The following is a 22,463-nucleotide window of genomic DNA, read 5'->3' on the forward strand; positions in this document are numbered from 1 at the left end:
GATAACAAGCTATGAAAAAGGAGAACAGGACTTTGGAAAGGAATGTTACACTCAGGTCACTTGGTTTAGACTTATGATTGTGAAACATGCCCGCCATTTTAATTGGACAATGGCACTGTTGCATTTTTTAAATCACTTCACATATATTCTACCCACTGCCTCCAAATTAAGATGGGAAAAACAGGCTGCACACATCCAAGATTGCAAAATAGATATTGTCTAGAAAACAGTTATTTACATGCATATCATGCTTTCAGAAATATCGAAATAAAACAAGGCTCTCACAGCATATAAAGCAGGCCACCAAAACGAGTTAATTAAAATACACAGCAGAAGGAGAAAATAAAACTACACAAAGGTGGTGTTCCAGATGGACAGCATACTTTAAGTCATTAAAATGAGCCGATTTTTCCATTTATGTTCAATGGAAGATTCCACCATTGAACTGTATCCTCAATCCTATTCTGTCAAGGTTTATTTTATTGGCACCCATCACAGATCTTGGATTAAAGCACTGAGCCCCAGAATCCACCCAATCATGCGGAAAGCCGAGTATCCTCCACTCCCATTGGCTTTGCTGGGAGTTAAGGTTACTAGGTATCTTGCATGGACCACGTCCGTTTTGCACCATTCCCAGGCTAGAGCTTTATGATCCATAAAACAACCCAAAACGGCCAGGCATTATATCTTCGCATCATGCTCTACTACTCCGTGTTGCCAACATGGTTTTCCTTAAAGACCTAGCTGCTGTAGTCTTTAAGGAAAACACAGACAGGAGACTCTCAGCTTTCATTTAAAACACAACTGAAAAGTTCCTAGCCCTCATGGTTGTGGAGATTATAAAAAGAACACAGCATTTATTCTTTTTAAATGCCGTGATGTTTTTAAGCTATTCTTGTAATTTTGGGGGCCTGACTCAGGATTTTGGAAGGCTTGAGGTTGGTGGCTCCTCCTACTGGATTATTTAAATGATAGATTAAAAGAGCTCCGGGTTTGCGAGGTAACACTCCTACCCTGGGCTACAAAGCTAAGGAGGTTCTTGCCCTAGAACATGGTTATTCCCAAGCCTGCGGATTATGAGTATACAGAAACATGCTCCCCTCATTCTCATTTTCTGCACTTTGCTTGGTCCCTATCAATCCCTCTGCTGCAACTGGCTGCCGAGGCTGGTGTTTAGGCCACACAGGTGAATGCCACGGGTGCTGTTCTTTAAAGGGATACTATATCCTGGCCACCGCCCCCACCACCACCACACCAGAACAGCACCCACTCCTTTAAAGGCTGGCTGCTGCCATTCCAGCAACAGGCAGTCCAGCCGTCCCCCTGCGCCTTGCATGCAGAGTACGTAGCCAAGGCCTCTGACTGGGCTCTCGAGGCCCTGCCACAACACAGCCACAAACAAACCACTCAGCCATAGTCTCTGGCTTGTGCGCAGGTATGACAAGACACTCTGCAGCACCGGACCTCTGAGCCAACACCGCTACCATCTGGGCTCCACACGTGTGTTCCGGGTGCCCACTTCTCCCAGGAGCAAAGATTGAAAACAGAGTTTTTGTCTTTTACCTCCTTTAAATGTATTCCATCTTTATAAAAACCACGCTCCCAGGCCTCTCCACAATATTGTAGCTTTCAGACACGCCACTGTGAATCACTGCACGGTGTGATAGACCCAGGCCAGCTGGGTACAGCAGAATAGCAGAAGGCAGATATACTGGCCACTGGATTAACAGTTTTCTGTTCCCTGACTGACCAGAGCAGGGGCTGCTCCAAGCTAATGAGAACACCTGACTCTAATTAACCTGCAGAGAGTCAGGTGAGACCATTAAGCTAATGTGACCACCTGACTCTAATTAAGGCCCTGCTGATACTATAAAAAGGGCTCACTCCAGTCAGGCAGAGGAGAGCCACGGAGCTAGAGGAGAGGAAGTGCGGCTGAAGGGCTGGTTACTGAAGACACCCTCAAACCATCGATAAGGGAGCCCTAAGGTAAGGGTGAAGAAGGGAGAAGCAGGAGAGCTGTGGGGAAGTGGCCCAGGGAAATGTAGCAACTCTGGCAGTGAAAGGTTGGCTGCCAACAGCTGTTACCATTAGGGTCCCTGGGCCGGAACCCGGAGTAGAGGGCGGGCCTGGGTTCCCCCCAACCCACCACAACAAGAACATCTCCTGGGAGGGGAAGTCAGTCCCCTGTCAGGACAGGAGGCTAAATAGAGACTGTGGGAGTTCTCTCACCAACCTCCTTGCTGGCCTATGATGAAAACAGCTCAGTAGACTGTAACCCTGGCCCTAGAGAGAGAAGGGCTACGTGGAGGGTCACAGTGAGCCACTGAGGCTAGCATAAACGGCCTAGAAGCACAGGACCCACAGGGGCAAGGTCAGAGCTCTGCCACAACGGCTATAAGGGGTTCTCCTAGACTCAGGGCTGTGGCACGCACACCGAATTGCGCAGCTGAAATGAGGTCTGACTGAGACATGCCTTTTTACATATTCTGACAAGGTCTTCCCACTGAACTCGGGCACACTGAAGGCAAGGGGGAAATGCTACTGAAACACAGAAGCCTGCCAGTTCTCACTATGGTTTGCCTCAAGTTCATCTTGCATGCTAACCCTGCAGACAACAGATATTCCACGTACAAGAGAATGTTAGAACAAGCCAGCTCAGAAAGAACCAAACAAGCAAAAATTACCATACTGGATGGCAGCATCACCCTATTCAAACGAATGGCCTGTGCATCTCAGACAGTGCACAGCAGAAAGTGAACGGTTTCTTTCCCAAAAGAATGATGCAGTATATTGATTATTTAAAAGACTCTTCAGGATTAGGACTAATGATAAGGGAAGGATAACGGATACACAATTGCGATTGTGCAGTTGCTCACTGGCAGGAGTACAGTGGAAAATTTTAGAATGACAGGAATTCCAAAAGCAACACCTGTGGCACCTTATAGACTAATAGATGTATTGGAGCACGAGCTTTCGTGGGTGAATACCCACTTCGTCAGACGCAGGAATTCCAAAGCAGCCCAGCGTGACTTTGGCCTCAGATATACTGCGCAGCCTTCCGTGAGGTTCTGATTCAGCAAAGCATTGAAGCATGTGCCTAAGTCTCTTTGTCTTCAATGTATCTTAAGGCAGGATGTAGCCCTTTGAAAGTGCTGAGACGAGGATGGATCCTGTACCATTCTCTCATCGGGAGAAGTGTTTCCCACTGGAACATTGCTAAGGCCCGTGGGCAGGACATAGGTGAAGCTTGTGGGGGCTGTAGGGATTTCATTAATAAGTAAAGGAAACATTAAGGTTGGAACTGAAGTTCATTCATCTCACACTGGGAAAGTGGACAAATTTAATTATGGTACAAAACTACTCACTGAAGTCAATAGCTGTAATTATTTAAGCCTCTCTCTCTTGATCCACCCCACTGAAAAAAGTTCTATGCCCCCACAGGATGAAGAGGTGGCCTTGTTCTATGGGCTGTATGGAATGATCTATAAACTTAATGGCTTCATCTAGTTTTTCCCTCAGTTCTGCCTAAAACATTTTAATTTTCTCAAAAGTTAAAACAACAGAAAATGATAAGACGTACATTATCCAACACCGTGCACAGGAAATTAAACTCCCGATTGGGATAAGAGTGTCTCCTTCCCCCAAAACCATCATGCATGCACACAATATCTAGGGACTTTCTGTGGAAAATTCTCTCAAAAGACACTGAAGATAGAAATAAGCACCAAGACTAGGTAGGAAAGAAAGCATTTGCTACCTTAATAGTAATTTTTGCACTTGTAGAGCACCTCAGTAAGGATTTCAAAGAATACAGTAATAACAATTAAGTCTGACATCCCCGAGAGGTATTATTAGGGTGGTTTCACAAATGGGTAAAATGAGGCATTTGGCTAAGGTCAGACACAGCAGGTCATAATAGAATGTAGAAGTGCCAGTTCTCAGTGCCCTGATCTAAACCACACCACCTCATGAAAGGTCAGTGACACACGTTAAAATTATGAGTGACCTCACGAGTGCTGAGAACTAATGTCATGTTAAAGATCCGGTGAACAGGGCAGTGGGTTCCAAGGTGGGCATCAGAATGAGAATTTGAAATAAACATTGGATTTTAGTTAGTAGATCCCCCAGCCAGAGTTAAGCTATGTCCCAGTCCTTAAATTAAAAAGTCAGCAAAAAGATGTGCTGAATCCCAGATGTTAATTGCACAGGCTTACGGGATGAGAACTGGAGATAATTAATTGCTAAATTTTAATATGAGTTGAGCAAAATGGATGATAAGATTTCCAGTACTTAGTTTGGAGGTCCAGAAGGGGAAGATTATTTCTGAATAGATGTGAAAACCCCGGAGGCCAAAGTCATTTAAAATGTCTGATTTTAGGAAAGGAGAGAAGCGTGGGTGAATAAAGAAGGGGGCTAGGTGAAGAGCATTAATGCTTAGGTATACAGTGTGGAAGCTCAAGGGACCTCTTATGCTGCTAAGTAGTTTTTGGTAAGAAAGAGGAAGCATTTACTGAGCCTTTAGAAATTGGTTTTCAGTTTCTGCTGGGTCTACTGTAAGGTCAGCGACAGACAAAGAGCTCCATTAGATCTTGCTTTCAAAAATTATAGCAGACACCAGTATGGTACCGTAACCTCATTTTCTAAGTCCTTTGGAATTCAGGTTATCAGCTAAATCTGATGGTTAAAACAATGAGAACATTAGCCAATTTTTCTTTCTCCTCTTTAATTTTAAGAGGGAAACCCATTTATTTAACTTAAACCCATTTTTTTTATTTGAACAGAGTTACAGGAAAAAAAGGACGACATATTCCAAGATGGTGAGAATTATTTTTATTATTAATATTACAGTAGCACCTTGAGGCCCAGCCAAGATCAGGACCCCATAGTGCTTGGTGCTGTCCATGTGCATAGTAAGAGACAGTCCCTGTACTAAAGAGTTTAAGTCTAAATAGACAAGATAAAGGGTGGGAAACTGAGGCACAGAGAGTTTAAGTCACAGAGGAAACATGTACCAGATCTTGAAATTGAACCCTGGTATTCTGAGATGCACTCAAGTGCCTTAATCATGAGACCAGCCTTCCTCTTTTGGTTTTTAAATGTCTGGGTACAATGTGTTCGGAATTAAAAGATACATGTATAATATCGAATTCTTTACCACAATGTCTGCAATATTTCAATTAGTTCCTGCTTTATAATACCTCAACACACTCCAGGATTGCCCTATTCAATACAGCATCCCCGATGTTTCACTGGCACAATTAGGGGCAGGTTTTTTTTGTTTTTTTTTATTGTGGTCAAGATGTTCTATGGAGCCTCGCAGAGCTAAATTCACAGGGCTAAGCTGTGTCTCTACATGGTTTTATTAGGTGTCATGACTGAGTGGTGTAATTTCTGATATCCTTGTTATGCTACTGACACAACAGCTTATTTTCCCATTACAGCTGACCCCAGAGAAGTAATTTCCTGTTTGATTAGGTGGCTACATGACATTTGGTCTTGGATGTCAGAAAAATTTCCTGCAGTTAAATTTAGAGAATGTTGAGCTGATTTTGGTTTGCTTCTATTACCTCTAGAATAATGCTTCATCCTTTGCAGCAACTTTGGGTGAAAGTATAAGACAGCCTGCTTCTAAGGGTCACCACCTCGAGGTCAGCTTTGAGTCCAGCTCATCTTCTGATTACCAGTTTGGTTCCATCACAGAAACTTCTACATCTACAGAGCATAGTAAGGCTATGAGCAATGCTGTCTCATGAGGGTGCTAAATCTTTAATTCTTGCCTTCATTACATCTCAGCTGGATTATTGAAACTCATTGGTCACGGGCCTTCCAGACCAGTCACTTCAGAAATGACAATGTAGGCTGAATTCTGCAGCCGGAGAGCTCACTGACTGTCAGTGAAGACAGCCCACAATACCGGTGTTGAGATCTTTACGCTCACTTCCCATGAGGTTTTGAATTGATTTTTTGATCCTTGCCCTCACCCCAGTTACAAAGCTATCCATAGCAGTACCCAGGGCCGGCTCTAGACATTTTGCTGCCCTAAGCATGGCGGCATGCCACGGGGGGCGCTCTGCTGGTCGCTGGTCCCACGGCTCTGGTGGACCTCCCGCAGGCGTCCCTGTGGAGGGTCCGCTGGTCCCGCAGCTCCAGTGGACCTCCCGCAGGTGTGCCTGCGGATGCTCCACCGGAGCCACGGGACCAGCGGATCCTCCACAGGCACGGCTGCAGGAGGTCCACCAGAGCAGCCTGCCACCCTCCCGGCAACCAGCAGAGTGATCCCCGTGGCATGCAGCCCCAAGCACGCGCTTGGCGCGCTGGGGCCTCGAGCCGGCCCTGGTGGTACCCTAGCTACATTACAGAACTGTATATTGAATTTCTTTCTACCCCTCTGAATATTTTCTGAGGAGTTCTAGGGCAGACAGATAGATCTTTATGGCTTTTCCTCTCTATGCAGCACAGCCAGTCAGATCTCTGGAATGGATCAATAGTCTCATCTGGAACAGAGAGATTGGGTAGAACAGTTTTTATACTACTCAAAAGCCCAGTTCTGCTCTTACTGAACCCAATGGGAAGCTTTCCATTGATTTCAGTGGGATCAAGACTGGCCTCTCAGTTGTACCTGTTGTCTCTTCCCATGTAGCAATTTAATCTGAAGGACAAAACGGTCTTAACCCTGATCAAATAAACGCTATTGCACTATGCAGTTATTTCATTAGTTACCCTCTCTCCCCACCCCACCCTTGTAGAAGTCCGTAATACAGATATATGGAGTCTGGTGACCTGTATTGATCTGACAGGGTTATGTCCACACAGTTCATCAAGGGACAAACCACCCACCTCTGTATCCTAGTGCTACAGCACAGAACCAGAGCTGTTCATGTAATATCCCTGTATTACAAACAGGAGTACACATAAGGCACTTAAACCAATATATTTACATTCCATATAGTCCAGCTAAAGGCCTCATGCCATATTCAGAGGAGTGTGCCTAGAATGGTACAACTGGGAATTGAACTTCCTGGTGCAACTTTTGCTCCTTTAGACAAGATCTGCAGAGTTCACTCTCCGTTGCTCCTCTCCCATGGCTTCTTTTAGCACATACCTTCCCAGCTCCCTATGCACCCTACTCTGCAGGGTGACTTGGGCTCCTGTTACAAGATATAAGCCATGGAGGCACCGACAAAGTGGCAGTGTAGCACTACTAGACTAGGCAGAATAAGTGCAAAATAATGCAGAATTCTTTTGCACACATTTTGAAGGAAGACGGCCCAAATATGACGCCAATGAAATGGGAGTTTCTAGGATAACAAGATGAGGAGCACTGAAACATCCAGAAGTACATTTGTAGCTGAGGGACTGATATTAAAGGGAGTTCCACCACTAAATCCTTGAACCTTGCACTCAAATTTTATCCCCGGGTATTTTAAAATCTAAACTAAATATATTTATTCAGCTGTTTATCCTCAGTGGCAGCTCAACTGTTTTGCGCTTTAATCATTACCTTAGCTTTCTGTAGTCCTTCACCTTTGTGATTCTCATATATATGAAGGGCACTAAAATTCACTGTATGTTGTAAGTGTATTGGTATAATTACCAAATCTCATTAAGGAGGACTTTACTATTGATTTACTGGTTTTCTATTCATTAAATTTCACTATAAAAAGGATTATTACTTTTAAAGTCAGCATGCTTAAACACAAATGGAAATTACAGTAAGAGAAACAACATAAAATGGAGTGATTAATATTAAAACAGTTATAGTTTGAAGCTTATTCATTTAATAAATCTTTGTGATATTAGCAAGATTGATGAGAAGTAATACAAATGAGGGGAACATGAGCGAGATGATCATTTATTATCATTACAGAGATCTAAAGTATGATTCAGTGTTTCATAATGGATGTTAAATTTGATTTAATATATGGCTGACTCATTTGCTGAAAACTATCCTTAAAGACAAACTCATTGAAAAGTCAAGTCCATTGTCTTAATAATAGGCTTTGAATGATCTTTTGATAAGAAAATAACTACTAGGTCCTAAGAAAAATCAGACATAGGCTATGGCATAGCTATTATACTGCAAGTCAAATGTACAGAAGAGGGTAGATATAAAGGGCAAAATTATGCATCACCTTGTAAGGGTGTGGTAGAGCAGGAAAGGAGCACAAGCAGCCTTTTCCCCATACAGCAGGCCTATGCAGGCAACATACACAATCTAGCTCAATCATAGAGACTATAAGGGACATGTGCCAGATAGCGAGTATGTCCATGTAAGCTGTCTTAGTAGGGGCATATCTGAGTGTGGACAAACTCACGCCCTACCCTCACATATCCCACCTTCCAGGAGGAAGCAGGGTCTCAAGGAAAGTTTTGATGGCCTCAGAGTCCAGCCACCAACTCCTGCTGGTGGCCACTCTGACAATTTTTTCTAAAATACTTAATTAACTTAAGGAAAAACAAATAAATATGCACATATCCACGTCCAAATCATTGTAATTTATTTATGCAGGATTTTATTGCAGACTCAATAATAAAAATAATGTACAGTTGTCTCTATTCTTTACTGACCTAAACAGAATAGAAACCAATAATGTGTTTTGCATGTACTTGTCTTTTTGTTGTGGTTTCTTATGCTTTTTTTAATAGATTTGTTAGCTAGTAAGTCTGTTTCTGTGATGTTTGTTAACACTGCTTTGCTCCCCACCCCCTCACTGCCTAAGAGACTGTGGCCACAGGAAAAGTCCCTGGCGGATGGTCACATTTGAGAAACCTGTAACCTGTCTTCATGCACTCCGGGTGTGATCCAAAGCTCACTAAAGTTAATCAGAGTCTGTCCATTGATTTCAATGGGTTTTAATTAAGCCATCACTCAGGAGGCATGACACCTTTTTCAATGGCTCAACAACTCCACCAGCATCCACTAGAATGGCGCTGCTGTTCTTACCCCTCAAGCATTATACTCAAGCAGTGTATACAGGATGGTAAGAGAGCTGGCAATATGCTGAGCACTGTGACAAAGGAACACAACCTAGGCACTACTGCAAAAAAGCAATAGAACCAATAACACGTTCCTACAGCTAGAAAGGAAGAATTTTGAAACTGCATTCCAATTTCTGTACACTATCAATACTACTAATTCAGTTGTCATATTCAGCAGTGAATAAAAACTGAGTTCTGCAAGTTTACTAAACCTAGTCAGAAACTACAGTTAAAATTTTGTAAAATCTATTACAGCATTCAGCTAAGGGTTTTTTTTCCAAGTAACTTGAAGATATCAGAAATGATTACCATGTATTTACATCTTCAGGGCTGAATCAATCTATTGAACCAAGCTATCTAGGAGACACTACTGTTACAACTATTCCAGCAGATTAAAACGCCAGTTTAAAATTACACAGATGAAGTGGGTGAGTGGCATTTCCAGGTGATGAACAGAACCACTACGGCACACTTGGGACTGTCAGAGTTTCTGGGAGTTCTTGTGAAAATTCTGTCCTCAAAGTTAAGGAAGGGTTTGTTATCAATTTTCTGTTTTGATGGGATTCTCTCTGCGAAATAAGCCCTGTCATAGATCTCTGAGGCTCAAAGAACTTTATTTTTGGTCTTTGGACTAGAAAAAATAAAACAACTCCCAACTCTTCCCTCCCCCTCACTGAACGCAGTGCTGTACCTTCAGTAGATACGTCAGGAACAAAGTATAAACACTCTCAACAAAGGGCAATTAACAGAAGTTTGTTTGACCAGTGATGCTGCCTCTTCTCCTCAGGCAGGGATTTTCATTGAAAAAGGAAAACTAATTGCATCAATATTCCACTCCCTCATGTCTCTAGGGCACCTTTAGCACCCTGGAACACAATAGGCCTTGTCTACACTACAGAGACACACACACACACGCAATGTAATTACTGTGGCGGCTGTATGCCAATGTAAGATAGGTCAACTTAACGTTGTAGTTTAGACATGCCCTAAGGGGAGGGTTATTTGGGGGAGGGATGGTAGTTCCTTGTTAAAACATTGGCAGCACACATCCCAGTAGTATTGTTATACTGGAATATTTACTATTCTGGCCTACCAGCTGTCTACTTTGAAATCATCCTCATAGACAGACTCCGGTAGAGGTCTGATGTTTTAATTCCTCCTTCTGCCGAGTTTTACATGCGTCTGCCCTTTGTTATATGCAATAAGTAATCCAAGCTTGTCCTTAATGGGAAAGGATTGGAGTGCTGCTCTGTTAGCCCTTCTTAGAAAGTGATTTACATTTACAAGAGACAAAGCTTTATCTCCTTCTACAAATGAAGGGTCCACTCTTGCAGAGTAAATAACAGGCATATGCTTAGGTGTGCATCTTCTCAAAGAAGAGTGTCATCTCATTCAAGTGAAAGGTGCCAGACTTACAGGTGTGAAAGCCACTCTCCATACCAGCTTCATCCCCATGTTATAAATGTGTAAGAAATCATGAATTTCATTAGTCATTTCTTCCACACATTTGTTCACTTATTTAGATAGAAATGTCATCTGCACACTGACATTACCTCTTACCATGGATTCATTCATACACTGTCTGTTCCGCTTTTCTGTAAGAACTTGCTTTTCTGGATGCAGCACTATTGTGTCAGGCTTCCCTGTTGTTAAACGCACTGAGCAGAGTCTGAGAAGGAAATTGTGGCAGGATGAAAGGATTTCAGGACACTTGGCAATGGATGGGTCTGCAGATAGATTAGTGAGGCAAAGATGATTTGTAATAAGAAAAGGCACACATCTACACCTTTCTTTTTAATTTTACAGGCTGACAATGAATCTGAAAGCTCCCAGGAGAAGGCCAGTGTGGCCAAAATGTAGGATGTCTGGTAGGTACAAAGATGAAGAACCTGTGTTAAGTGAAATCTTTTGAAAATATATTCCCTTTTAGGGTTGCTGCAGTTCTTTTCTCTACTGCTAGTAATTCACTCCCACTAGGTTACAATTAAGGAATAACGCTCATGGCAGAGGAGTATATACAACAATAAACAGCTTTTGCAGGTGATTAAATGTGAAAGCAAAGGTGAGATGTTAGCTAACAGCAAAAGCTGTTAATTGCAAATATACTCCAACATCAACAACTTTATTCCTGTTATACAAGAAAATTCTCCCTTCTCCCCAAGAAAACATACCAAGAAAAGGATATTTGTATTATCTTGTGGAAGTTGGGACATTCTGGGCTGCTGTCTTGCTGGACTTTCCGCTGATATCATATTTGGACAAAGCTTGCTATAGATGAATAATTGTCCAAAGGCAGATTCACATAGTGAGGTGTTTGAGGTTGAAAGTAAAAAGGAAGTCATTTTTCCAAGGAGAGACTAAGGCCTGGTCTACACTGAGGGGGGATCGATCTAAGTTATGCAATTTCAGCTACATGAATAACATAGCTGAAGTCGACGTACTTAGATCTACTCACCGTGGTGAGTTGACTGCTGCAGCTCCCCTTTTTACTCCGCCTGAGCCTCTCACAGTGGTGGAGTACAGGAGTCAACGGGAGAATGCTTGGGGCTCAATCTATCGTGTCTAGACTAGATGCGATAAATCAACCCCCGCTGGATCGATTGCTGCCTACCGATCCAGCAGGGAGTATAGACATACCCTCACATAAGAGAATTACCTGCTGGGACTAATACAAAATAAAGACTATTCAGTCTGGTGCTGAGAAGATAGCATTTGATTGTTTTTTAGGCTGTATGTCTCCTCCCATGACAAACATGGTAAATAGTTGCAAACACATTATATTACATTAAATACACATCTACCAAATTCTCACCTGGTGTCAGCCAATGAATGAATGCAGGAGGTTACACTAGGAATGAATTCTCCTGAGTGTATAGAAAAATTGAACACATATATAACGTCAACACTAAATGATGATTGTAATGACTGTATGCAGTGGTGTTGTAGCCGTGTTGGTCTCAGGATGAGAGAGAGACAAGAAGGGTGAAGTGATATCTTTTATTGGACCAACTTCTGTTGGTGAGAGAGAAGCTTTTGAGCTGCACAGAGCTCCTTCTTCAGGTCTGGGAAATGTACTTAGAATGTCACAGCGAAATACAAGGTGGAACAGATTGTTTAGCATATATTTCAAAGGACTTTTCAAGGTGAAATGGCCAATTAACACTCTAGTCACAGGGGGAAAAGACTGGTGGGGGCAGATTTAGTGGGTTATAGGTAATTGTAATAAACCATAAATTCTGGATCTTTGTTCAGCCTATAATGTTTAGTGTCTAGCAAAGTTATGAATTTAACCTCCCAGGCTCATCTTTTGATAGTGTTGTGCAGGTTTCCTTTGAAGATAAGGACTGAAAGATAAGATAGAGAGATCATTTGTGACACGTTTGCAAGTGCTGGTCTTACAAACCCTAGGACATAATTTCTTCCAGACTTCGTCACACTGGAACGATCTATTCTCCCACATGTGTGGTCCATCTTCTGTCATTTTTAGTTTAGCTTCTTCAGAGTTTTCATGGACTCCTTTACACAGGTTGGTTTGCTCTCTTCTCCTATTGTTTGTGCTTCTGACTTCATTGTGACAACAGGAATATTCTCTTCCAATGCTTCGTCATCCAACTTCTGTGTTTTTCTTTCATCTTCTTGAGTGTTTGTACTCAGAATAGCCTGGCAGGTGTGACATGGGTTTTTGAAGCAAAAATGAAGACTGTTTTATATGATACCAACTTCAGAAATTCTAACAATTATAATTTACCTTTGATCCTTCTCTCCTTTGACCAAGCTGACATACCTTTGACTGGCTTTCAACTGAGTTACATCCACTGTAACCCTTTTTTACTTTCATGTTTGGGTTAAACATGGTCTGGATGTTCTTCGTATGCATTCAAACTCCACCTTTCTGGATCTTCCCTTTCAGCTATTTGATCATAGATCCAGTGTGTTTAGAAGTTTCAGTGGATGGAAGTGTCCTCTGAAAACATTCAGAGGCTCAAACGGGCCCAAAGCCAGAGATTCTCAATTGCTAATTCTTAATTGCCGCTCTCTGTGGGCCCTTGATATGACCACTTAAACACTCTGTGGGCTCAGTCTTGCGGGGCGGGAGGGTACCACAGCACAGGATCCAGCTTGAGCCAGGAAGCTTACACTGCAATTAAACAGCCCCTTAGCTTGAGTTGGCTGGCATACCCATAGAGATTAATGACACCGCTCGGGGCAAAGGGCTGCAGACTGGGCCTTGTGCCTCACTTTTCCCAAAGGTAAAGCACTAGGGGGTTGTGAGAACTAACCAAGTGGTCTGGAGAGGTGAAGCACAGAGGACTGTGAATGCTAAGAATTAATATTATTAATTTTGCCACTTCTTTCTCCCCTTCATAGTTTGTAAATAGCCTTCCAAGTAGGAAGTGGGGATTTAAGTGAGATAAACCCTTTTTTATGTAACTCCATTTTTGAACTTGATCTTTTCACTTTCTCATAGGCAAACTTAAATGCCACGCTGCTGACTTTCAGGAAATGTGTGTTTTCTATTCCTTCCTCTTCTAGTGCATCCAACACTGCTTCTATTGTCATACACTCAAAGGCTTTTTTGTAGGCCAAAATAGCTACACCAAAGAATTTGTGATATTCAGTAGTTTTTTCCAGAACCTGATTCATAATCTGTGGACCATAAATGAATCTTTAAAACCCTGCATGTTTTCACAGGTGAATAAAGTTCAAGTGCCCGATGGCTGGTTAATCAATACTTTGGGAAGATCCTGTGTAATCCTCATTAAAAACTAACTCATATATATTTCTTTAAGTGCTATATGCGTGGTATTTAGAGCTCCCCTGAAGCAGTGCTTCAGCTGAAATAACAGTCACTTGCCTGCACAGTAACTGTTGTTCTTTCAGATGTGCTAGGCACATATATTTAGTCCATTGCAGGTGTGTGTGCACCCAAAGCACCGGTATCTGAGAGTTTACCATTAATACCCTTACGCGGCACACATGCCACTGCTCTCCGACAAGGGCATAAAGAGGGCATGTCTCCCACCTGCTTCCATTCCTTCACATCACTGTATGTAACGTCCAAAGTAGCAGGAGAGGCGAGAGGGTCATGGAATGTACATGTGCACAACATATCTCAAAGTAACTATACAGCTAACTAACCATTTTTTCTCCTTTGACAGAATGTGCACATATATGTTCCACTGCAGGTGACTCATCAGCAGTTTTCTTCCAGGTGGATGCTTCAGGTAATCTGAACAGAGATGATAAAACACTGATTTGCTCAAGTTGGCTGTGATATGTTGGACTTCGGCATGGGATGCCACCTTATGTACTGGGATTTCACTGAACCTCTCCTGCTCAACCAGCCTGGGTTCCCTCTCCCTGCTCTGCTGAATTAGGGTCTCTGGCCTCTTGCAGCACACACACACAGAGGTAGGGCCACACCCAGCTGCAGACACAGACTGAAGTCAGCTCTGTGTGAGAGGATTCCCCCAGCACTCACGTGCACACCCCTTTTGGGAGATAAACCCAAAATAATACTGTCTTGCCCTATACAGAAAAATCTGCACAGCACACGTTCATAAAAATCCATCCTCTTCTTCAGTGTGAAGAGAGATGTGCATGACTTCTCCCCTCACCCCATTAGAAATTACATAAACTGGGTTTAATAATAAACAAAATAAGTTTAGCTACAAAAGTTAGATTTTAAGTGGTTAAAGGGATAGTAAACAGAACAAAGCAGATTACCTTAGTAAATAAACAAAAGCTGCAAACTGAGCTTGACACACTAGATAGGTAGGGTACAAATTAGCAAATTCTCACCCTGAGTGATAAACAGGCTGGCAGATTCTAAAGGCACAGGTTGCCTTGGCTTTCCCAAGTTTTCATACACAGGCTAAAGATCTTAGCCTGGGACCATCATTTCTCACAGTTCGGTCTTTGTTCCTCAAGTGTTTTCAGGTGTGTTGTTGTAGGGAGAGTGAGGCCCTCGCCATGTTGTCATTGTCTTTCTTTTATATCTTGCCCCCACTTGCTGGAAAGCTTTTTTGCTGTGAACTGGGTCAAACAGTTCCCATTGTCTAGAGCCATCTGACCTGGGTCAAACAGTTCCCATTGTACAGAGCTATTTCTGAGAGGTTTCTATTGCACACAGTTCCTGGGGTGATCCTTATGCTTGTGTGCATTTCTTCAATAAGCTATTAACATTGTTTGGCCTCATCCAACATAGCGCATTTGAAATACAGAAACATGGTCAATATTCCCAGCTTTAGATACAGAAATGCTACATGCATACGAACTGGATAAACACATTCAGTAACTTCTAACCTTTCAAATGATATCTTACAAGACTCATCTTGCATAAAGTATATCTTAGTTATACCATATTCATATCATAACCATATTTCTATGAAGAATATGGGGTGTAACGTCACATTGGCATGACCACAAGAGGCATAATGCACATTGGCATGACCACATAGCAGCTACAAAGCAGCTACAAAGCAAAGCAGCTACAAAGCAAAGCAGCAATTTGGATATTGCTCTGAAAAGCAAATTAAGTGGACTTAGCCCTAGAGGAGCAAGCCATTATTTTCAGTGGAGGAGAAACTTTAGGAAGATCATAGCAGTGCTTAATGCAGTCAGAAACCCAATACAAAGTGCTCTGAGCTGATTCTGATTGGCTTCTGATTCTCTCAGCATAATCTACAAAAAGCCTGGGAGGGAGACTGAAGGTTCTAGCGTGGTCCACGTAGAGCACTACTCTCTATAAACACCCAAGGTGCAGAGCTTTTCCTCAACTTTGGAAGACTGGGGTTTTGGGAAGAAGAGTGGAAGGTGATCAGTCTGGTTCAGATGGAAAGCTGATACTACCTTAGGCATAAACCTAGGGTGTGGCCTAAGAAAAACCTTGTCTTTATGGAAGATTGGGAAAGGGGGTCAGTCAGGAGAGCTTGAAGTTCTGAAACCCTCCTGGCAGAAGCGACTGACACCAGAAGCACCATTTTTGTAGACAATAAAGGTAGTGAGGTTATCGCCATAGGTTGAAAGGTGGATCCTATCAGTCTGGAGAAGACTCGATGAGATCTCATGCAGGTACGGAATCAGACATAAGAGGGTAAATAAACATCCCAAAAATCAGGAAAACAGAGGGACAGAGAAAACAAACAAACAAAAAAATCTGCTGGCAGATGTAGCACAGGTATGGAAGCCAGGTGGACAACCAAAAAGGGGACATGCACCACCTGGTGGTACTGGTGACAAAAATTTCACTCGAGTGCACTGGGCACACATACCACCTGCAATGAAATATATACATGCACAATCATTCCTAGGAGAACAGCACTTTCCCTGGGTTTATGCATCTTAGTGAGTTGTTTTCCATGCCAGTTTTTGATGATGCAGTTTAACATCTCCAACAAATCCTCTGCCCCAAATCCTCCCTCTCCCAAGGAGTACCACCAAGGGACAAAGCACTTGAAAGGTGTAGCAGGTGTTAATTCATGGAGTTGCTGCCATGTTCCCATCTCTGGAGAGAAGGAAATGCAGCTAGGAAGAGGCTGCAGAAAGCACAGCACAGAAACCCTCACAGAGACCCCTTTGCCCATGGGAAAATCCAGTAGGGTGTCTACAAAGATAGTCAACCCCTCCTCCCTGCTCTTTGGCTTCATCCAGGGGCCAGGCACAGGGGAGTTCATGCTGATCTGAAGAGCATTAATTTTCACTCAACCGTAACCCAAGCAGGGAAAGATTTCCTCTGTGCAGAGGGCCAGCAGAAGGCCAATGCACCATTAAAATATCCTGTTTGGAAGACTTAAGTGGTGCATAGGTGCTGACCTATGCTTCTCCACAGAGTTAAATTTCACCTTAAAAGAACATGGAAAACAGCCTGCCTATTTCCCATCCAGCCCCACTGAGCCCTTAAGTCCAAGCTGGGGACTCCTGAAGGCTTGTGTGGAGACACTGCATGTCACGTAGCTGCACCTTCTACTTTGCTGCATATCTGGGCCCTTTGTCGTGTGTTTTTCCTCCACTGCTTTTCCCAGACTTCTAGAGAGGAGTGCTGACCCCTATGTGCTACTTGAGGGTAATAAACAGTGCAGTGACCACAAAATCACTATTCCTGGGTATAAAGCAAAACCACGATCCATTCCAACACATTTCAGCGGCATCCAACACAATATCCTGCTTAGTTTTGTTTCCTGGGTAGATTATTACAGAGAAAATGAGAATTTTTAAAAAATGAACGAAACAATCGCTAAAGGAGCTGCTAACCAACCTCCCAAATCATTTCTGAAAATAAAGAAAATGATTCTACTGCTGTCGGGGAGAAAATGACTGAATCTGGGGCCACGTCCACACTACGGGGGGGAAATCGATCTTAGATACGCAACTTCAGCTACGTGAATTACGTAGCTGAAGTCGAATATCTAAGATCGGATTACTCACCCGTCCACACCGCGCAGGATCGATGTTCACGGCTCTCCCTGTAGATTCCGGAACTCCGTTGGGGTTGATGGAGTTCCGGAATTGATATAAGCGCGCTCGGGGATCGATATATCGTGTCTAGATTAGACGCGATATATCGATCCCCGAGCAATCAATTTTAACCCGTCAATACGGCGGGTAGTCTGGACGTGGCCTGGGACTACTGGCTACTTACAGAAGCCAAGCAGAGATCTCCTGGTCTTTAACATTGTGATGGGATGCTCTGTTCAAGGCAGTAAAGTGTCACCAGCATTAATCCTAGACCTGTACTTATTTTATCACCTGGGAGCTAAAATATCCCATGTGACCTAAGTGTAAAAATACTGCAACTATTGTTGTAGTTGGACTGTTTAAAAATAGCAGCTCATAGCATGAAAAAAGTAAAACATTTTTTCATCATAGCTAGAAAACATGGTAGCATGACTGTCAATCAGTCTAAAGTCAGGCCTCATGACAGCAGCGACCCAGTGTCGCTATTACCCCCACAGTTTTACATATTACCTATTTTTTAAAACCTGATTTTAGAGACATCAAGTAGTAATATACACAACAGGGTAAAGACTTTAAAGTTTAAGTCAGGGTGCTGATGGCTGTGGAAAGACATGTAATTGAAAAACAGGTATAAAACTACTATTCAGAAACAGATGCAACTGTTTTCAGATAAAATTAGTTCAAATATTGTTCCCAGTGTTTCCCCACTACAGACAGATTCTGGCAAAGTCTTGGGTTAGGAGAGGGATTATAATGATGTTCAGAACGTGAATTACACACAGAAATTCCTTTAAAACACTACAATGATTTTCCACTACATTTAATAAGTATTTACCTACTTTTCTTTCAAATGATGTTAAGAATTTGACTTTCAAACTATTAGAGGAGAAAAACTTAAGTAAAACATTGTTACCTTCTGTTGAAGGTACTTTAATATTCACACGTCCATACCTTATCTCATCCCAGTTCTAATTAAGCCAGGTCCTCACCAATTTTGGAAGGATAAATCCAGACAGAAAGGTCTACTATTATCGATCATTAACCATAAATCAAACGGTAACAGGGCACTAGGCAGACCTTCCTACTGAGAATTAGCATTGCAGAGGTGCCAGCCTTGGGACCCAGGCTGAGCCTGAGTTGGCTGATACTCTCACAACCGGCCACCTGCTGAGTTACTCTCCAAAGCAGAATCGCAGTTTAACTCTTTAGAATTTCCCGAGCAAGTTTGTTCAGTTTTCTAACCACTAAATCTGCAGGCTCAACCTGTGATATGATGAGTGGCTGTGTTCTTTCTAGTTTCTACATCATCAATAAGGAAGATTCTGGTGGCCAGACTCTGCCCTCAATTATACTGGTGATCCTGAATGCTAACTGGAATAAAAAACAGTAAAAAGATGCTTTGAGGACTAAAGCCAGCACATGAGACAGAAAACACGGAGTGGACAGGCTCATTGAGAAAGAAAGTGCGATTTTTACAGTCATTTTTCTGATCATAACCAGATTTCAAGGACGAGTCTCTAGAAAGCAGTGTGGCAGGGAGGAGAAAGGACTAGGGAAAGATAATAAGACAGTAAATATCATAATGCCACTATATAAATATCCATGGGATGTGCACACCTTGAATACTGTGTGCAGTTCTGGTTGCCCCATCTCAAAACAAGATATATTAAAACTGGAAATAATTAGGGGTATGGAACAGCTTCCATACAAGGAGAGATTAAAAAGACTGGGACTGTTCAGCTTGAAAAAGAGAAGACTAAGGGGGGATATGATCGCGGTCTATAAAATCTTGACCGGTGTGAAGAAAGTGAACAAGGAAGTGTTATTTATTCTTTCACATAGCAGAAGAACCAGAGGTCACCTGATGAAATTAACAGGCAGCAGGTTTAAAACAAACAAAAGGAAGTACTCCTTCACATAACGCACAGTCAACCTGTGGAACTCCTTGCCAGAGGATGTTGTGAAGCCCAAGACTATAATGGGGTTAAAAAAAATTAGATAAGTTCATGAGGGGTAGGTCCATCAATGGCTACTAGCAAATACGGTCAGGGATATAATTCCATGCTCTAGGTGTCCCTAGGCCTCTGACTGCCAGATGCTGGGACTGGATGACAGCGGATATCATTTGATATTTGCCCTGTTCTGTTCATTCCCTTGGAAGCATCTACCACTGGCCCTATCAGAAGACAGGATACTGGGAGACATGGACTATTGGTCTGATGCAGTATTGCCTCTTCTATGAACTATCGGAAGCTAAAAGCACAGACCAGGTTGGGAATTCTAGATGGAGTCTGTCCTGTGATCTTCATTATCACTGCTGGGAACTTTGTTTGTAAGTGGGATTCACAATCCCCAGTTCTGTCTCTTTGGCTCACAACCTCAGAGATATTTAGGTGCCTAACTTCCATTGATTTAAATGTTTCAGAGGGGGAGCCGTGTTAGTCTGTATCAGCGAAAAAAATAAGGAGTCCTTGTGGCACCTTAGAGACTAACAAATTTATCTGGGCATAAGCTTTTGTGGACTAGAAAGCTTATGCCCAAATAAATCAGATTGTGCATCTGATGAAGTGGGTTCTAGCCCATGAAAGCTTATGCCCAAATAAATTTGTTAGTCTCTAAAGTGCCTCAGGGACTCCTCCTTGTTTTTATTGATTTAAATGAGAGTTGGGCATGTAAATGCTTTGGAGGAACTGAGTCTTTGTATCTTTAGATCGCACACCCTCCAGAGCGGGTTTTCTCTGTACAGCCCCCAGCATGATGGGGACCAAGCCTTTATGCACTATCATAATACATATGTTTACTGCTGCGGCAGCTGCTATCTTCCGAGCTGCACGGAAGACTGGAATAGCTAGCAGTAGTACACAGAACCTGTAACCTCTCATCATGAGGCTTAGAGAGTGTCTTATATTATGCCACATTTAGTTTATAATGGAAATCTGAATGATATCCAATATAGGCTGTCTGAGAGAACACCTTAAAACTGTACTGCTGTTCTCTAAACCAGAAAAACCTCCCTTTTTGGGAGGCAACCAACAGCTATCACCTGCATATCACCTAAAGAGCAAGAACATTGTTAGTTACATTGTTTATTGAGTGACAAGTAGATGGGGGAAGCCCCATCCTTTAATTTCCTTTGAATCATGAGTTTTCATTTCACCTTCTTCATAGTCATCCGTGGTTCAGAGCAGGTAGCCATCGTATTCCCTTTCCTCTGGAACGTGTTTTATCATTAACAAGGTGATCAGTCTCCCAGTTTATAATCAGACAGAGATGAATAGACTTGGTTCTCAAGCCTGGGACCGATGCAGCTAGTTTCATTGGTTTCAGCTTTGGAAGGACATTACAGTTTGCCTGGGTAATACCCATGAGTACAATCCTGAGAGCCAAATCCCTGCTGCTCTCCTATCCTAGTATATTGCAAAAAAAAATCCAAATGCTTCAATTTCTGACTGGGAAATAATTGCCATTGTTTATTTAGACTATACAGCTCTTAAACAGCAGGGTGACTGAGCAAATTTCTGCTCTCTGTCATACCAGTGTGCATCCTAAGTAACTTCATTGATTTCAATGGAATTACCTCTGAGTTTTCACTTGTGTAACTGGGCAGAAGGTGACCCCTTGTCTTCATAACTGCCCATGAGGTACGTAACTAGCTATTGGCACTAGACAAATTATAAATAATAATCAATACTAATCACATGCAGTAAATGAGTGGGATATTTCACCCTAACATTGTCTGGAGGATAAAATTAATGACTTTCTTGAGTATTACCAAAAGCAAAGCAACTGGGAAATGACTCCCAATAGTTACACATCACTCTCTATACACTAGAGATCGCCCATGTGGACATGAGCCTCTTTAGAATCGCACTGAAGGTTTGGCCATCTCTGATACACAAGTGCTTCCAACACAGCTCCAAAGAGCATAAACAGTGTCCCAACAACTACATCAAAGGCTCCATCGGACTGTACAAATCTAAGTACGTTAACTTCCAATCACAGACCCAGTATCTTGTTTCAAGTCAGGTGGACTAATCCCCTGCACTCTGTTCAATAGGATCGTATCCATAACCACTGGCTTATTACTATAACTCCGAGCTTTTCCCCTGCTTCTTTCCATGACCTTAACATCTCTTCAAGACAAGACTAAGAATTATCACCCAACCCAATTTCTGTTATTGTTTTGATATTTTGTTTCTGAACGGCTTTAAGAATCTAGTGCTTTAAGCTATCAAAATCTGTGCTGTTGTGGTCTTGCAGAAATAGGAAATATGAACACAATTATTATTAGACAAGAAAGTTTACAACTATAAGTGCAAAAGAAAAAAGTGAGGGGCAAGAACCCCCCCACACTCACTGATACTCTTTTACCAAAGGTGTTATTCATATATATATATATATAAAAAACACATTTTAATGTTTTGTCAGTTTCTCCATAGGTGCTCTGGGGCAGAAACATCCAGGGGGAAAAACTGGCAGGTGCTGAGCACCCACCAGCAGTCCCCCATCAGTTCCCTCCCTCTCCCGCAGCACCTCCCACTTGCAGGCAGGCCATGCTGATCAGCACCTGACCCTCCCTCGCTGCACCTCCCGCCTGCCGCAATCAGCTGTTTCACAGCATGCAAGACGTGCTGGGGGAGTTGCAGGGAGCTAAGGCATGGCGTGCTTGGAGAAGGGGGCAGAATGGGGCAGAAAAAGGCAGGGTGGGGTGGAAAGAGGAGGAGTGGGGGTGGGGCCTGGGCCAGAGCCAAGGGTCAAGCATCCCTTGGCACATTGGAAAGTTGGCGCCTGCCAGTTTTACTCAGACACATTAATACTGGGGCAGGGGGAAACAACGTGTCTTTCTGGAATACTGTAAGCATCCCCCAGAGATCTCTATTATTTTAACAATTTCCTATTTTAAAGTACGCAGGTACTAACAACCGAGAAATTATTACATTTCCTTTAAATGCACTGAAACAACAAAGATAATTAACAGAGAACAGAAGTCTGCTTTCCATATGGTAATACACATCCCAAGGGCAAAA

At 42.6% G+C, this 22,463-nt stretch overlaps 1 protein-coding gene across 11 annotated transcripts in view; it reads right to left on the reverse strand.

Annotated features, from left to right (window-relative positions):
• FHIT (fragile histidine triad diadenosine triphosphatase) overlaps nt 1-22,463 on the reverse strand; it is a 1,116,384-nt gene that overhangs the window by 311,549 nt on the left and 782,372 nt on the right. The window lies entirely within an intron of this gene.

Source organism: Gopherus flavomarginatus, chromosome 6 (genome assembly GCF_025201925.1).
Source record: "Gopherus flavomarginatus isolate rGopFla2 chromosome 6, rGopFla2.mat.asm, whole genome shotgun sequence".
Classification (NCBI taxonomy): domain Eukaryota; kingdom Metazoa; phylum Chordata; order Testudines; family Testudinidae; genus Gopherus; species Gopherus flavomarginatus.